Here is a 15,731-nt window from a genome sequence, read left to right as displayed (position 1 = left end):
ATGGAGTCGTACAGATTTTTTTTAAATAGCCAGTGGATCTACAGAAGCTCAGGATGCCGTGAGACGTGCTACATTACTGCACTGTATCGGGGCTCCCGTGCAGCGGATTTTCGCCAACCTCCCTGGAGAAAAAGACTGTAGCTGCCTTAGACGCTTCCTTTACACCGCGGAGAAATGTGGTTTTGGAACGGCATAAATTTAGGCAGAGAACTTAGTCTCAGGACGAATCTGTTGATGCTTTTGTGACTGCACTAAGAGAACTGGCTAAATCTTGTGACTTTGGAGTATTGGAAACTGACATGTTAAGAGATCAACTTGTGGAAAAATGTGCACATAAGAGACTATAAATTGCTGCAGGAGGAAGGGCTGACACTAGAAAGAGCTCTTACAGTCGCTAGAATTCATGAAGCAGCTCAAGCAGAATCAAGAATGCTTTCTGACCACAGTGACAAAGTGACACTGAACGGGGCGCTCGCTCAAACTTTACAAACAAAAGCCGAACAGCAGGACACAGTCATGCTAGAGAAATAGAAGAACAGGGGACGGCTGACATTACATGTTACAGGTGCGGACTAACAATGCACAAAGCAGATGAATGCGGAGCGTGAACAGCAAAATGTCTACACTGCAAGAAAACAGGACATTGTGCACATGTCTGCAGAACATCACGTCCGAGTTTAAGGACAAGTATCCCTTTTATTGTTGTTGCTGCCTCCGGTTTACATTTGGCGATGTAAACCAGATTCAGAAAAAAATAATTTGAACAACCTTATTCCCATGCTTACTCGAAGGCGCGGTGGCCAAGTGGTAAGGCGTCGGTCTCGTAAATCGAAGAGCGTGGGTTCAAACCCCACCTGTGCCAGTTTCATTTGTCACCGCTTTCCTTTAGTTTCAAAGTCTTAAAAAAACTCGCAATGTAGGGATCTCAATAGTAAGAGAACATAACTGTCGCCAGTGATTAGTATTCTTGCATATCCTGCCTTGTTTTTTAGTCGACAAAGCTTGTGTCTCTTCACACCCATCTTCCGAATGATCGCCTCAGCATTGGGAAGAAACGTGCGCTTGGTACAGCCCCCGACTCCATGGTCTGATCACAAACAGATCGGGTAAGCTGTCAGTCCAGGTTGGAAGTAACGTTCGAAAGCACTAAAAATCTGACTTAGGAACGAGAAGACCGTGTTTTTTTAAACAAGTAAACGATAAAATAATATACTGCCTGCAAGACTATGTCAAGTTCAAGTTCAAGTTTAAAGTTCAAGTTTATTGTCATTATACTCATACACAGGTATATGGTATAACGAAATGCTATTTAGCTAGCTCTCGGACATAAGTAGTACAAAGAAAAAAACACAACAACAATACAATTGTTTAACAAAAGAAAGACAGAGACAACAGCCAATGTGCAAAAAACAACAGGCAGCGTGCAAAACAACAAAAAGGTAACAGGTTATGTGCAAAAACACGCATCAAAAGAATGAAATAAAGGGATAGAAATGATGGGGAGTGAGCTTTTGACATGTATGGTAGAGGTAGATTTTCAATGTGTGTTTGGGTTTTTGGTAAGAAAGAAGGCACTGTGAGGTTCAGATCATAGGTGAGAGGTGAGGAGTGAGCGAGAGAGGCTGGGAATTTGATAGTTTGATAGTGCGGGGGTAAAAACTGTTTCTGAGTCTAGTAGTCCGGACCCGAATGCTCCGGTACCGTTTTCCATGTCATACTAAACGCCACAAATTGTTAGTCCAGTCGTATCAATCGTCCTAAAATTACGGAAAATCGGATGCAACTGGTGCAGTCAGCACCTATTTCTTCAGGATAGTCGAGCGGTTTAAAACAGCAAATTCACAACTTCGTGTCTTTTAAGCTTTGTGTTTCACTCTCCAAATAGAGGCACGGGTTCAAATCCCACTCCCGACAATCAGGCGTTTTACCCTGTCTTTTTTACCTGCCTTTACACTGTTTCAGTCTTGTTGTGCTCGCTGACAATCACAGTACGAGGAAAACGGAGAAACTGCTTAGCAAAAACATAACAGACAGAAAAAAGCTTTGTAAACACGTGAATGTGATTAGCAGCAGTAAGGTATGCATTCAAATGTTTAAGGCAGATTTATAACAGCAGCAAAAGAAAGTAAAAAATTTTTACTTGTTGTAGTTCAACATGTGCAAAACATTCGTATCCCCTGCAAATATCGGCAAGGTCAGTGATATTCTCAACAATTTGTGCCATTGCAATTCGTGCAATTCGTGCCACACTTTTTCGAAATGTATTCTGACATGCCAGGATCAGAGGGTCATATTTAAAAAACTGGTGCATTAAAATTTCTTGTACTTCAGGATTTTGATAGTCTGTTACATTGTCTTTCAAACGTTGGTGTCAGAACTGTGAGACATTTTCATAATCGGGGGGAAGGCTGTAGCAATAAGCAGAAAGTGCAATCACCTTTTCCCAGTGTAAGTCCGTGTTGTGGTGAGTTTTTAAAATTGGTTTGCGATTTTCTGAAATATATTCCATACAAAAATATAATTTGGACAGTCGCTATTTGGATATTCCCTTTCAGTGAAGATGTCTACAGTATTCCAGCCGGATTAGTACTGATCGAAGAGAGCCATCTACAGGCGAAAAGCGACATAACATCACAGCAGCAGCATTTAAGGTGGAACGAAAAACACGCATAAGAAGCTGGCGAATAAGAAGCTACTGTAACTTCAGCCTCGTAGCAGACCCTGGGAGGCATGCTCAAAATAATCATCTTTCCCAGTACTTCAGAGTCATATATAGATCGCTTTACTGCAATTTTATTTGATTGATGGGAGATCTGAAGCCATCGAGCCTGTACTGCGCTTTCACATTGAAATTGAAGCCATTTCTCATGCTTTCTCTCAGTGTCCGGGCTGCAATTGCGTGTAAAGGAGACGACTTGAAAATGAAACGTGTAATCACCTTACAGAGGGTCTTCACGACGGGGTGCGTCAGCTAGTTTTCCATTATTGTCAGTTTACTGGACTTCTGAAGAAACCTATCTACAACGAAGATACAAACTGCACAGTTTAAGGCACATGAAGAGAAATCTGTTTGCTGATTGACTCAAAAAATGTCGATACAAATAATCTGCGAGGCTGATTTACTTATCCGACCACCTCCCTCCGTCCCCCTTTGCTGTTAGCACAATTCTTTCAGTTTCTTTTCTCGTATTTTCCTTGCTATTTTAGTGTTCCCCATGTATAGATGGATCCACAACCGAAACCGTTTTCACCCTGTGTTTCTGCACACCTCGCACAGTTCCAGTGGCGCAATCGGTCAGCGTGCGGTACTTATACAGTAGTGCACAGCGGAGTCATGCCGAGGTTGTGAGTTCAAAACTCACCTAGTGTCTTTAGCTACTGAAAGCAACTGTTAAGTTTAGATACTATCAGGTATCTGATGAAGATAAATTAACATCAAACGAAGAAGTAAAGGTTTACTTCGAGTCACAATCAAATAAGGCTCCGCAGCTGAAACATTGTGTTTCCTTCTCTTTTCAGCATGGAATAAACCTTGACTTTTTCCTTTGAAGCCCATGCATGCTGACGCAGCTCCCTACTTAAATTACCATCAGCTGTGTATCTCCAGCTGACCTGTACACAAATATATGAGAGAGGTCTACTGAGACGAGAGGAGCACTGAAGACTTGAAAAAGCTCTCGCATTAGACTCTGTGTTTTTGTTGTTCCCCAGATTTGTTTTTAATGTTCTTTTTCTTTTGAAATTGTTGCGTTTGTTTTTTTTTTTCGTAGTTGTTAGACAACTACCGGGATTTACCTAGGTTCCTGGAAGACTTCTTGTTTTGTGTTTGTTGTATTTTCGGGTTACAACAATTGTTTTTTTCTATTGATAGGACCCCACGCATTACTATGGGAGTAGTTAACATTAGTTCTTACATTGTACAGTACCTGAAATTACCACATAAACTACTACTCTGTTTCCTTTTTTTTGACAGGCACAAGTGAAGTCTGTTTTTCCTTGCTGCTGATTGGTAGCTACAATGGGTCAATTGCAATAAACTTATATTCAATAAACTCCGCTGAAATTTGTCAGCAACTCTGTACTAAACCTGTTCTCAATTGCAACAAACCTAACATAACAGCTGCTGCCCGTTAGATGTTACTGCATTAGGAGTCTAGCTTAAACCACCTCTTCATAGGTTTTAAGCAACTCAGTAGCGGACTAAGCAGAACAATTGATCACATTAGAACTGTCTTGTAATGGAAATAATGTACTCATTAAGTAACAAGGTTATGCACCACTTGCTTGAAAATTATTATTATATTTAACTAAAATTGCTTTCCAGACACCACAAATATTTATAAATATATATATATAAATATTAACACGTATTTATTAATAAAAGTGTTATTTATTAATAATTAACTTCCATGTATATCTTTATTAGTAGCTGTATTACAAGTAATGCATATACAGTCTTTATTATAGTTAGTTTTCAGTTATCCTGGGGAGGGAAGAGAATGGAAATTAAGGAAATAAAAATTTAAAGGGCTTTTAAGTCTTCAATGTGTTCTGTCATAGCTGTGTGTTGTCATATCTGGGTGTTAATTTAGTATATTTGTTGTATTATTTATTGTGATTTGACACTAAACTTGTGTTTCTCAGGAGAAAGCAGTAATATTTTTTTTTTAGTTTTTTGAGGGTACAGAAAATTGTACTGTACGGCCAAATGTAAGGTTACATTAAGAAACCCTTATTGTTACCTTTTGCAACGTTATTTATTTAAGACGGTTCTTCAGAATAGTGTCCCTTACGTATCTGTGACTGTGGTCCAACAATAACGGTGCTGAAATAGCCGGAATGTGTGGGAAGAAGATGGAGATGGAACAGGAGGCTTATTCAGTCGATAGAAAGGTTGTGTAGGACTGAACACACTACGGTTATGGTACTGGGTTTAAGAGCATTACGATCCTACAGTCTCCTGATCCGTAATCAGATGCGTTATCCAATGCACCACTGGCCCTTGTACCGCATTCCTCAAGTGCACCACTATGAGCTTGCGCCGCTACAATAATAAATCGCCCCAGTCCAAATTTTCTCAATTAGGTGTACGTTTTCTATGTGTATTTAGTTAAACAGTCTTTCATTTTGTCTGTTTTAAAAATTGCAACTCTTTAAAACAGACAAACGAGTTTATGTGTCGCGCTGAAATTCACACATGAGGGAATTCAAACGAAAGAAATCACAGAAAAGATATCGCGCTTAAAAAGAAATCCAGAGTGGAGATGCTGGTGATAGAAAACGATGCATGAGATGCTTTACCTCTGAACTAAACTCGGCTCTTTAATTGTGTTAGGAAGAGTGAATAGCCAACAGTGTACATTTTGAAAATCAAAGCAAGACAATGAGACACGAAGAGAATTCGGAACACGAGCCTCTCCTTCATTGTTTAATGAGCTTTTAATGAACGCCTAAGTGAAAGACAAATTCACTATTTTCACTTTGTGATTAAAAAACACTTTTATCACGTTAAGCACTCCTGATGGTGTCGAATAGTTCTCTTTTCTACCCTCATCATTTGAGGATCCCCAGCTAAAATATCTTTTTAAACTACAACAAAATTGCAATATTTTGAATACTATTTAAGTTTACATAGTCACATTCCCGTGATATTGACTTAGGCGCTCAATTATTAACTTCTTGTAGTTTGACTTGTGCCAAAAGTTTGAAATCTCTGCAACTATCAGGATGCTTAAGGACATCCAAAGAAACCCCATCACATTTAGGGGAGACGGTGTTGAGGTCGGATTAATTTGAAATGCGTCTCTGGGGACTTTTGATTTACCAACGTTATGTTTAACTGAAGGATACGCTGACTGACTGTGCCATAGAAACTAACGCACATCACCTTTCTTCTACATTCACAGGTTTTTGGCTAAAGACAAAAAAATCTTTTTCGTTTCCTTGCCAGCTGGCAGTAATTCCTCTGCACTGACAAAACAGATGAGTATTTTATCTTTTGCAATTTGTATGGATTTTTTTAAAAACAAGTTGCTCCAAAAATTAAATGAACACTTCCATTAAATTTAATGTAGAAGCATGTTGCTGTCCATAATGATAAACTGTGTGGCAAGACAGGCACCACTGGGACTCAACCCCAGGATCTCCTGTTTACTAGGCAGGCGCTTTAACCAACTAAGCCACAGCATTCTCGCATCCTAGTGTTAATCCTGCATCAGCAGGGTCAGCTTGTCGGCACGCCCGTCTCCATTTGGTGGTTTGAGCTGACGTTGCCATGACGTTGCCATTAAATGCGACCGAGAATACTCCAACCAGAGAACTAAGCCATGGCATTGGCATCAGATATCCCTTTTACAGCCACTTGGACACATCTCAATTGCTCTGAGACACCTGCATTCAGTGTGCGCTGAGCCTGCTCGCTGAGCAAGTGACGAGAAATGGCTTATGTCAAAGGAGTTCAATATGCTTTTTATGTTCAATGGGCTGTCCACTACGGCTAACACTGAAGCGCAGCACAGGCTCTGTGGTTTGACATCTCACAAGGTAAATGTTGAAATTGTAGGTGGAAGAGGAAAATTACCCTTGAGTATGGGGAAAGAGGCCAACTCATGTCCGGAGGGGGATAAAGTGTGTATGGAGGTGGCCTAGTGGTTAAAGCACTCTCCTCTTAGTACATGATACTCTGCACAAGTAGGTTTGAACCCCATCCTCCTCGAGGAAGGGCTTTGACACATTTTGACCTTTTTAAACTTGGTGTGCTTTCGTTTCGTTTCTTCGCTCCTGTACTACAGCAATAATATTTCTATAGGTGTATGATCATGGTAGGCTGACAGCAGGAACATGTGGCCCACAAACAGTGACAATATCAGAGGTGTCTGCAGTGTGTTGGTTTGTGAGCAATGATAAAATAACTTGACATGGAAGCAGGTGTGCCTGCATTAATACAGCTCCATTGAGAGGAAAAAGTAACACAAGAACCAACTTAAATTCAACAGCACGTTTCTGCAGCTGAAAACGGAACCTACTCCACGTGATGATTGAGCTCACAACCTTGGTATGACTCCACTACAAAAGCACCACAACCTGACCAATTGCGCTACTGGAGCAGCACAGCACAGTAGCACATTTTCCTCAGTGCACTCAAACAGTGCTTCTTCTCTAGCCTACCAGCTTCAAGACTTTTTTAAATCGATCAAAGATTCATTGGAAAAGGTTTGTCGATGGGTCAGGTGGGAATCACACCCGGATTCACTGCTTGCAAGGCAGCTATGTTCATCATTATACCCAGGACTGGCGCCAGGGGAATGATCTGTAGGGGGGGGTCTGAAATCCTGAGGGGGGCAGTGATATTTTGGTTTAAACGGAGCCGTTGCAACCATCCAAGTGAATTCTCGTAAGCATGCCACTGATTAGTATTTCATGTTAGAAGATAACGACAAGCAATCTGGTATTTAGTGATGAAGAACAGTTCCACGTTCATCAGAACTCACGTGATTATTTTTGCCTGGAGCATCAACCATATGTGTTCATTTTTTCAACAACATCAACGGTAACGAGGATCTGAATCATTAAGAAATCATTGTAAAACCAACAGAAAGTACAAACTTCTATAACTACAGTCCTAGTTATATAACGATTGAAAGTATAAGGATAAACTACTGCAAGCCATTGGTCCACCTGAGCAAATAAGGTCATAATAATGTTGACACCCCAAAACATAGACACTATGTAACGTGCTGTTCCTGGATGGATAGCCCCCTGCACATCAAACAGTCTGATGTAGTAACTGTGAATTCGGGGTTAGTATAGTTATCTGACCATTGACAAAGTACAACTATTTTTTACGGCTCAAGTTAAGTAAGTGAAAGTGTTCAAAAACTTTTTATCCAAACCTTTTATCCAAAACTGAGGGGGGTGGAACTGTTCAGTTGAGGGGGCGATTTTGACATGCCAGTAATATTTTCACAAAACGTCCAAGAGTTACGAAAACACTTACTTTATGTATAAAGTACATTGTGTACACACTGTAAGTTCACAACGCGAGAAATACTGCTCAATATGGGATCCTGTCCAGGAATATCAGGGCTGTAAGGGGGTCAGATCTATAGATGTAGTAAACACATTAGTGGAGACAGTGTGTCTGTTCTCTGTATGAGAGCCGGACAGGAAGAATAATCTGTGGTCTGGGAAGAAGAGACCCTCGTTGGAAGAGCGACGCTTCTCACAGGAGAGAATGAAAAAAAAATCTTTTTCAGGGACGCTGATTTTTCTCCTTGGGGGAATTAAAAGCACTTACGGGGAGTGACCTTGTGGTGCAACGGTAGTGCATCTGATACCACATCAGAAGGTTGTGTGTTCAAATCATGTTGAGATTGGCTGATGTATGTTCAGGTTCAGCTGGTGCCGAACCCGGAAATTATACCATGCAGTTTGGTTTTATCTGTACACCACATAGATAATCTAAATGAAATAACAGAGCAGTACAGAACACGCATTCAGGAAATTACACAGCAAGTCATTTTGAACACGACAAGAGAAAGGGCACACTACACATCCGTGAAACATCACGTCCGACTTTAGAGACAGTTACATCACAGAATGGAAGTTTCAGGCCCCTTTTTCATTACAGGTTCAAACTAACCTGAAAGTTACAGAGTTTTAGGTCACTTTTGTATTAAAAAGTGTCTGAAGCCTGTAAATATAATTTGCCCTTTTTTAAATTGTGGATGAAATCCAATCCCATGTACCAAGACCTTACAGTATATTCATGTTAATTAAAATGACTAACGCTATTGGACATTAGCTGGTGCTTTTTGTAACGATTTGCTATTTCATGCTGGAAAGAAGGAAACCTGACCAACGTTTGCTTTCAGGTGCGGTTCATTCACATAATGGACATCTATTTCTGAGTAGCCTGATTTAAAAACACACGAACCCGGTAGAAGTCGAACCTACAATCTCATGATGCAAAATCAGACGCGTTATCCATTAAACCACTGGCCAATCATGTAACTGAATTGCACCATGGTAAGTTCAGCGCTGCAACTAGTAATACACCATCCCATCTAAAATTTCTAAGTGAGAAACGTGTTTTCTACATTTTTATCAGTTTTAAAATATCATCTCTTTAATACAGACAAAGGGTTTGTGTGTCACTTTGAAATTCTGATTGATTTAGAATTCAAAGAAAAAGATGTTTTCTTGAACAACGCAGTGAAATTATGACATCTTTCACTCTACTTCTCTCTTGTAGTAAAGCAGACCTTGCAGTGTGAGCATTTACTCCAGTAAATTAGGTCATGTATCATGTTAAATCACTTCTTCAAAACAAAACATTTCCTGGTGCAGGTTTTCTCCATGAAAAAAAATACATTTTTCCCTTACATGATTTCTTGTTTTTTTTTTTCCCATCAGAGTACAGAAAGAAGAAAAAAGGGAAAAGCAGTGTCACAAAAAAACTCCATCGCCCTTGGGAGATGTCAAGCTCATCGGATATGAAAAGTGCCCAATAAAAGCAATTTCTCTTCATTTATCTTAGCTTCAGGGCTGCTATTGTGTGTAGAGGAGGCAACTTGCTCAGCCAGCAGACTCAGTGCTTACTGAATACAGGTATGTTTTGAGTGTCATGCTGATCGTCTTATAAATGCAAAAGAAACTTTTAAAGCTGATAAAGTAATTTGCATGTGGCTACAACATCCCTGGAAGAGAGATTTTATCAGTTGCACATAATCGATATTTTTTACTTTTTGTTCAGCACTGGAAATCTATTTTTTTAAGTTTTCTTAAGAAGATCTCATGAAGTATTGCTAGGACCTACCTTTAGCACTCAATAGCGATATTAATGGAGTAGAAATGTAAGATAAATTGATGATCTGAGCTAAAATAGTCCTTACGCGCCTCCTGTAACAGGGTTCGTATTCATAGCAAGTAATATTCTTTTTCAACCCCAAACGTTGCTATTGCATTAAGCTTTGTGCGACCATTGGAGGTTTCGGTAGCTTCTGGAGAGCGCACTTTTCCAAACTGAAACCTATAAGAACATTATTCAAGGTACACCATGTCCCAGAATCGTTCATCGGGACTAGGATTAATATCAATGGAAAGTACTTCAAGATTTAACTGAAATATTAAAAGAGTAGGAAAGCATTTAAAATAGAAAAAAATCAGTTCAGATGATATTTAATTTTTGAGAAATGGGCACATACTGTACATCAGCTCAGTGAGCAGTGCGAGGTGCTCTCCTGGAGATCATGATAAATTAGTTAAAATCATGTGATAGTTGAAAAAGCTTAATACTTAGTGAAACAGCCAGCACAAATGGTTGTGTTTGTGATTATGTCACTTCTCTACTATAGCAGCGTTGATAAAAGACCCTCTGAAAGCAGTAAAGCACTGCACAACTGAATTCGTTGCTATTTGGAGAAATCCACAAACTCGTGTTTTTCATGTGCTTTAAAAGACAGCCATACTCACCGACAAAATAACGACACTGCAGCTGATTTTTTCCGAAGCACAGTTGACCTTTCTGAGCCAAATGATGAAGCTCACCCAGTGAATACTATAGCAGAAGGTGGAGGAAAGTGCAACTTTGTAACTACTGCAACCACAGGGACAACTGCAAGAAGCAGAATCAACTTCCCATCGAATGGTGTTGTTGTCTGAGGTACGCGATGTGAACGTGTGCAGAGAATCCCACAATCTCTTCAAAACTTTGACAAAGTATTTCTGATGGAGTGCTGTGCGCAAAGATTGAATAAGCTTTGCTCCTGCCGATGATTCTGCGTGAAAAAGCACAGCATTCAAGTTTCACAGAAAAATGCACCATGCCTACAAAACCAATTTAAAAAACAATTGCGGCACACTACGATTCACACTGACTCAAAAGTGATCACGGCAGATGTTGTTCCCTGCATAATGCTGAAGGGACCAAAGAGCATTGCTGTTGGGAACACAAAATGAGGCTTTTTTATGCCTTGATGTTAAGCTGACAAAGACTATCTTGAAACACCTAGTTCAGTCTCTCGACAGACTGTCAAGCAAAGCTTTTACCCATTGAACTCGCAATAGAAGGAAGGTCTTAACCCACCAACACTTAGCAGCGGCAAGATTCAAACCTAACCCAGCGAAGAAAATGGAGCACAAACCCAGCACTTAGACCACCCAGCCACACTCCCAACACCTTACTCTTTTGGAGAACGTCGGGTGGGTTCAGCTCTTGTTGTGCGATGCTTGGAAATGACTGCACCTTCGTTTTCCGAGATGTTTCCTATCACTTCTTTGTCAGCTCTGAATATAGTGCTTCTTTGGAGCAGGCTTCAGACCTTTTATTTTATTTATAAAGGAGGGCGCATTCAGAAACGTGTAATTCCTGTTTTAGAAATACTTTGGGCGGTGTGTTTTATATAACGCACAAACAGTATTCTGATTGTATACTGTAGACCTGTGTAGCAATCATACTGGACGTGACTGGGATTCTGAAATGTTTCTTGAAAAGGTATTCAGGGCTGCTTGAATCTATAATAAAAAAGTGACCCGAAACTTCCTACCTTCCAATCACTGATGTAGCTCTCCCTAAACCTGTATGTGATGTTTTGCAGATGTGCAATGTGCCTTTACTCCTGTATTAAAACTGACCTCTGTTGTTGGGCGGAGTTGAAGGAGAACTAACTGCACAGAAAAAGTATGTAACAATAAAATGTTTCTACACTTCAAAATGTCCCTTTAAATCCCTGCTCACACACCTCGGTGTGGGGAGCGGGCAGGTAGAGAGCTTTTACAGATGCTCATGATGTTTCTCATGGGGTGTTACCTGCAGTAGCATCTCTCTCCACGCCTTTGGAAAGAAAAGAGTGGCTCCAGTGCAAGGTATGGTCAGAACAGCTGGTCTGATTGTCTTAGAAAACAAGAAATTAAAATCAACAGGGAAATTGAACAATACAGAAATCAGTGCAGTATACAAAAGGAAGCAATCAAACAAAATGCTCAGCAAAAATCGTAGTTGAGTAAATTGGTGGAAAAAAAATATTTGTAAGCAAAGGAGAGCCCGCGCTGCGCGTGAAACACATCAATCGTTCAGCATTTCTGAAACATTTCATTGAATTGACAAAGAAGAGCCTTTAATGAACTATTCTTTATCCCTCTGTTCCTACTGTATTTAATACCACCATCTATTGTCTCCTCTAACTGTGTATTCTCATCCTGCTTATCTTGTGTATTTTTTTAACTTTATTGGTTTCATTCTGTAAAGCGCTTTGGAAAGCCACCTTTAAAGGCACTATATAATGTAAAGATTATTATTATTATGATTAATAATAATGAACAGTGCATTTAACACTGAGCACATGCGGTCCTTCTTTGCAAAGGATTGCAAAGGTTGGGAATTAGCCTTTCACTTGTGTTGTTGAAGATCGTATCCTGGCTTTGTTGCAGGAAATGTCTGGATGCCATCACCGGATCAAGGAGAGGATCAGGGTTTTGGGAAGTCTTTTTGATGCCTGACACTGTGTGTTGTAACGGGTGTCATTCTGGACCTAAACAACAGAGAACACTGTTGAAATCGCTGAACTGCCTAGCGGACACTTTGTCGCCTTCTTCTGACCTGTATTTAATGCGATTCTCTGAAAACGTGGCACGTTATATCTGCTACCTTTATGGAGGGCACACTCATAAGAATCATAGATTCGATCACAAGCATCTAAAAATGAGCATGAGAAAATGACATCACGCTATAAGGCTGAATGGCACAAATTCTCCTGTTACTTCTGCAGCAAATGTGTGTTTTTTGCTTCTTAACACTGAGATAGTTGGAGATATTTGGCAGCAGTGGGATTCCAACTCACACCCCCAAAGAGACTAGAGCTTTAATCCAGCTCTAAATTAAAAACTGGGTGACTTGTAAGGGCTGGTAGGAGAGGAAAGGTATAAATGCTTCTTTTTTGGACAAAGTCTTTATCTTTACTAAAAGAAGGAAAGAAATATTTGATTATTATTTTTTCACCAGTTGTTTTGATCAAATTATTGTAACGCAGTGCCATATTAAGGTATAATATGTACATGAACGTCATGTCTGAGTCGATGATGGCAGCTGAGTATCACTGGAGGACAGTTCATCATGAGTGGGTAAGCCTGCATAATGAGGGAGAAGAGATCGGCCTCTCTGACGCAGTGTCCAGTGACACTAACCTTCTGTCCTACTGTTCTCTACTTATGTAGAGGGTGAATGTTTATTTAGGTGAATGTTAGGTTTCATTCTTGTAAAATATTTCCGAGCACTTTTTTTGTTGCTGAAAATTAATCTTGTGCATTTGAATTAATTCCGATATTGTCACCTAATTCTATACATTGTTTCATCAGACTAGAACATTTAGAGGAGCTCAATTGCATTTATGAATTGCATAGTGATATTATTTCTTTCCGTTTAAATACTTCAGTCAAAAATGTAGAGAAGGTGCTCCTGTTTTCACCATTATAAGAACTGTGATGCACCAGTAATATTTACTCTCACAAAAGTATTGTAATTGTATTGTTCTGTTCTGTAACAATCTTGAGTGACACAAACCTTCTGTTTTACTGCACTACACTTCTCCAGAGGCCAGTTCAGCACACAAGGATCCTCAGTCAAACAAACACTGCAATCGCTTGATAAACGCCATTTCTCATCCTTTCTCTTAGTGTCGGTGCTACTATTGTATGCAAAGGAGGCGACTTGACAATGAAATCTTAAAGAGAGTCTTCATGAAGGTGTGTGTCGGCAAGCTGGGCAATTGACTGGGCTTGTGAAGAAACCAATCTCATTCAACAACCATACAAATTGCACAGCTTAAGGCACATGAAGCAAAATCTGTGAGCTGATTGACACAAAACAATGTCACTTCACATTATTTGCAAAGTTGTTTTGCTTGTCTGACCACCTCTTCCTACTTCACAGTGAGCACATATATTTCAGTTTCTTTCCCCCATGTGGAGATGTATCCACTGCCAAAACTGCTGTCTGATTATTTAAATTATCTGTAAAACTGTTACATGACTTCATCTAATTGTAAATTTATAAGACGGTCTATGAGACATTTGTTAGAGTAGCTGAATCCCAGGGCTCGTATGGAATCACACACAGACGGGTCTTCTGTGTGATCTGAGTCCCACTGCCCAGAGCTACAGACTGGTCAAATGGTCACTATTGTAGACACGACCATCGGACCATCGGCTACAAATAATCAATATACTGATCATAGTGTCACTACTGGTGTTTATTACATAAATACTATATATAAATAATAAGATAATTCCACACTCATATGTGTTATAAAACATTTATAAACATTTTGGGAGGCTGACATACAGTAAAGAAAGTAATACTGAAGGGCTGGAAGTCCTGGAAAGTGTTAATAGAACCTTCTTGCTTTCAACCTGGAACAGAGCCCACAACTGCCAGATCAGTGACCCCTGAGCCCAGTTCACAGAGAGGAGAACCAGGAGGTCTTTTATGTCTCTAAGAGGGCTGGGAGGAAGGATAAAAGGGGGAAATGTGACATGAGTCCAGGCTGTTCTGTCTGATATTGTTCATGTAGCAGCACTGATTGTCTGAATATCTTCTAGTTCTGGATTGTGAGGATAGAGAGCAGTACGGAGTTGAGCTTCTGTCTGAGTGTGAGTCTGAGCTGTGAATCTGACTGAGAAGAGAATAATGATTTTTTATTCTGCCTGAGAATTTTTCCTGAGAATTTTTCTTCTTTTCCAAGTGGTGTTACATCCCCTTCAGATACTCTACACAGACTGCCAGAGAGAAGAGGAGCGAGAGATGGACAGATAAGAGCACACACAGCAAGAGACACATACGTCTTGATTTACTTTGAAGCAAGTGTTCATTTCTTTTCTGGAACAATTTGTTTCTGAACTTCAAGAAATTCATACAACTTCTGAAAGATAAAATACAAATCTTGCTTCTCAGGACAGAAGAAATGCTGCAAAAAAATGCCAGTGATTTGTGAAAAGCAATGGGAATGTGTCCCTGTGCAGCTGTTAAACAAAGGGCTGCTGGGTCAAACGCACTCAGGGACGCGCTTCAGATTGTGATGATGTAAACATAATCTCCGCTAAAAATTGAAGGGATTTCTTCGCAAACCCTCTTGAATGTTGCAGGAAATCTTCGTGTTTTACTCGTGTGCAACTACAACAAGTAAACAATTAAGTACCTAAGTCAATGTCCAAGAAACCATCCTCATGTGTGGAATTTTTCTTTAACTGGCTGTTGGGAGAATTCATTTATACACCCGTTGTATCCTTAGCAAAAATATTTTAAAATTAGAACACAGATTTGTTGGAGAACTTGACAATCCTTGACAATCATTATTAAATGAGCATTATACAAATGTGCGTTGATATTTTTAATATGTACCTTAATTGTAATATATATATACATAATTGCTTTGATATGGATGTTCATTTGAAGGAATTGAGGAAACTATGAAGGATCGCAGAACAACCAAAGATACATTTGGGCATCTGCTATTGGTAAAGATTAACGAATACAGTAAGTGTGAAGCTTGCACACACACGAGAGAAAAAAATCAGTTTAAATTCACTTCATTAGACTGACGGTGTGTATAGCAGAGGATGGTTTCGATCCATCGACCTCTGGGTTATGGGCCCAGCACGCTTCCGCTGCGCCACTCTGCTGACAGCTGTCACAGTGTGATTCAACACAACTGCTCTATCTTTGCTTTCTAAAAGTG

General features: G+C 39.9%; 2 non-coding genes across 2 annotated transcripts; one reads left to right on the top strand and one right to left on the bottom strand.

Annotated features, from left to right (window-relative positions):
- Positions 1 to 790: 790 nt before the first annotated feature.
- On the top strand, positions 791 to 862 carry trnat-cgu (transfer RNA threonine (anticodon CGU)). Its single transcript has one exon. It is a non-coding gene; the product is annotated as a tRNA-Thr (tRNA).
- A 14,741-nt stretch (positions 863 to 15,603) lies between these two features.
- On the bottom strand, positions 15,604 to 15,675 carry trnam-cau (transfer RNA methionine (anticodon CAU)). Its single transcript has one exon. It is a non-coding gene; the product is annotated as a tRNA-Met (tRNA).
- Positions 15,676 to 15,731: the final 56 nt, after the last annotated feature.

Source organism: Lepisosteus platostomus, chromosome 5, assembly GCF_059453375.1.
Source record: "Lepisosteus platostomus isolate fLepPlt1 chromosome 5, fLepPlt1.hap1, whole genome shotgun sequence".
Lineage (NCBI taxonomy): Eukaryota > Metazoa > Chordata > Actinopteri > Semionotiformes > Lepisosteidae > Lepisosteus > Lepisosteus platostomus.
Note: the sequence above shows the minus strand (reverse complement) of the source record. Positions and strands in the feature narration are given on the sequence as shown.